The following is a 3,034-nucleotide window of genomic DNA, read 5'->3' on the forward strand; positions in this document are numbered from 1 at the left end:
ACTTATACTTTAACTTTTTTAATTTCCACTTCTCGTGGAATTGTACTCCCACTGATTTCACAAATTTAATGAACCTTGCATTTCTAGTTTCGACAATTCTCATACTATGATTAAGACAATAAAACATATACCCCTGTGACTTTTTTGGATAACCAATGAAATATCCACTGATTGTTCTTGCACCCTATTTTCTTTCTTGCGGATTATAAATCCTTATTTTTGCTTGGCAACTCCAAACGTGAAGATGCCTTATACTAGGTGTCCTATTCGTCCACAGTTCAAAAGGTGTCTTTGGAACTACCTTACTAGGAACCTTATTCAACAAATACATAACAGTTTTCAAGGCACACATCCACAAAGATACAAGTAATGTTGAATTGCTTAACATACTCCTAACCATATCCATTAAAGTTCTATTACGCCTTTCTGATACATCATTTTGTTATGGTGTACTAAGCATTCTATATTGCGCACAAATGCCACATTTCTGAAGAAGTATAGCAAATGGACCTAGGTGTTGCCCAGTTTCATTGTATCTTCCGTAATAGTCACCACCTCTATTAGACTTGACAACTTTCACCTTTCTATCTAATTGCATTTCTACTTCATTCAAGTAAATTTCTAAGACATCAACTACTTCATATTTCTCATGCAGTAAGTAGACAAAACCGTAACGTGCAGTCATCAATAAAGGTGATAAAATATATTTCTTTTTTTAAAGAATTAACATCAAAAGGTTCACAAATATTAGTATGCACAATTTCAAGAAGCTGAGTGCTTCTTGTAGCTCATTTCTTTGTATGTTTTGTTTGTTTTCGCTTAATACAATCCACACAAATATTTAGATCCATAAAATCTAGATCAAGAATAATTTCATTATTTATTAATCTTTCCTTCCTTTCTCTAGAAATTTTACCTAAATGTTTATCCCACAAGAAACCAGATCGTTCGTTCACTAAACTATGTTTAGTGTCAGCATTATGATGCAGAGTTAAAATGGTTTCAATATACATACCATCACAAAGAACACCAATACCAATGAGATGATTATGCTTAAATAAACTGAAATATCCATTACCAAAATTAAAAGAGTATCCAGTAATATCAAGTTTAGATAATGAAACTAAATTCCTAGATAAACTAGGTACATAAAGAGTTTCCAGTAAATCTAAATGATGTTCAGTGTCGAGTTTTAAACAATAAGTCTCAACTGTTTTCACTAGAGCTTTCACTCTATTCCCCATGAAGACAAACTTCTTATTTAGGCTTATGATTTGGATTGTAAGGAATCCCTACATAGTATTAGAAACACGAGTCATACATCCAGAATTTATCCACCATGTATTATGGGGAACTTTAGTTAAGTTTGATTCAAAACATACATGAGCATTAAGCTCACCTTTCTTTTCAAACCAAGACTTACGCTTTAGGCAATCCTTGTCCAGATTTCCCACAAAATTAACAATTATTGTCCTTTGATACCTTCTTCTGGATTTGCAAAGAGTCATCATTGATCTTTAATGACCCTTTGCCTTTATCATGCTTTTTGATAAATTTCTTTTCATATCTTTGATGCCCTTGGTGGCTTACATAATGGATCGAGTGACTTCCTTGATTCTTAAGCCTCGTTTCTTTCTGAACTAACATATTGTGTAATTCGTGCACATTCCATTTATCTTTCATGATATTATAACTCATTTGGAATGAGCTATACTCAGACAGTAATGAGTTCAAAATAAACTAAACAAGGAAGTTCTCATTCACAGTCATTCCCAAGGTCTTAAGTCTTGTTGCAATGTTTGTCATCTCAATGACATGTTCATACATTGTACGTGAACCATCAAACTTCATGGTGGTCAATGTACTCATTAATGACCCCATCAACTTTTTAGCACTTTCGATCTTAGGGAGAGCTATCTTAATATTATCTGCAACAATCATTCTCATGAACATTAGGTTGAGTCTCTTAGATCTTTTCCAAGCTTCATAATGGACTTTCTTTTCACAATAAAATTCACATGTTTGAGACATAAAACACATGACATACATATGATTCGTTTAGATAACAGTCAATGTATATTGATGTTCTCCTTTGGGTGATACACCAACACACAACATACAAACATGATGATGCTAATAAGATTCTTAACATTATTGGACAATTAAATATGCACCAATTAGTAGTACCTATTTCCTTTGGGTATATAAATAAAACTAATGATACACATAAATCACCTACAATTATATTCATTAATTATAAGAACGACTAATCAACCTTTGGGCGATACATTAATACCTTATAAAAATGAATTTCAATTACCCATAAACCAATAATTATATAATTTAGCATCCATTATTTTGAGTAATTTAAATAATCATTACTTTGAAATTAAATAACCATATAAATTTGACCACTTTGGTGACTAACAAATTCATCATATATTTAATTATAGTCAAATATATGACCTGCACATACTTATTGTTATTAACAATTCATAGTCATTTTATTAATTTCATTCTAGGCCAAATAAATACCATACATTCGCATTATAACCAATAAAATAATAGAAATTCAATCACATTGAAGCAAAAGTATAGCATATACATATTTACTACTATCGATAATTTTAAAGTATTCACGTTAATTTAATTGTAGGACATAAACTTTCAATCCTTTAATCACGTTTAATAATAATATTCAGAAAAAAATGAGCAAGTGGGATTGAGAATAGCAAAAAGTGGAATTGCAAAAGGAAATTAAATAAGAAACGTACATGCAAGCGCGCTGCTTTTGGTTCCAAGGAAAAGAACAACGTACATGGTCGCTGCCCACTTTCTTTCTTTCTCCAATATTATACTTTCTTCGAAAAAATCAATCTCTCCCATTTTTATTTATTTACAAAATATCATATTTGTAGTCGAAAAAATAAAATTCTTAAATTTCATAATTAGGGTTCATCATAATTGGAAGAAAATAAACCACTATTGAAAAATCTTAAATTTCATAACACATGTTCTGATATCACATGTAAAA

This window comes from Glycine soja, chromosome 15, assembly GCF_004193775.1.
Source record: "Glycine soja cultivar W05 chromosome 15, ASM419377v2, whole genome shotgun sequence".
In the NCBI taxonomy this organism is placed as follows: Eukaryota; Viridiplantae; Streptophyta; class Magnoliopsida; order Fabales; family Fabaceae; genus Glycine; species Glycine soja.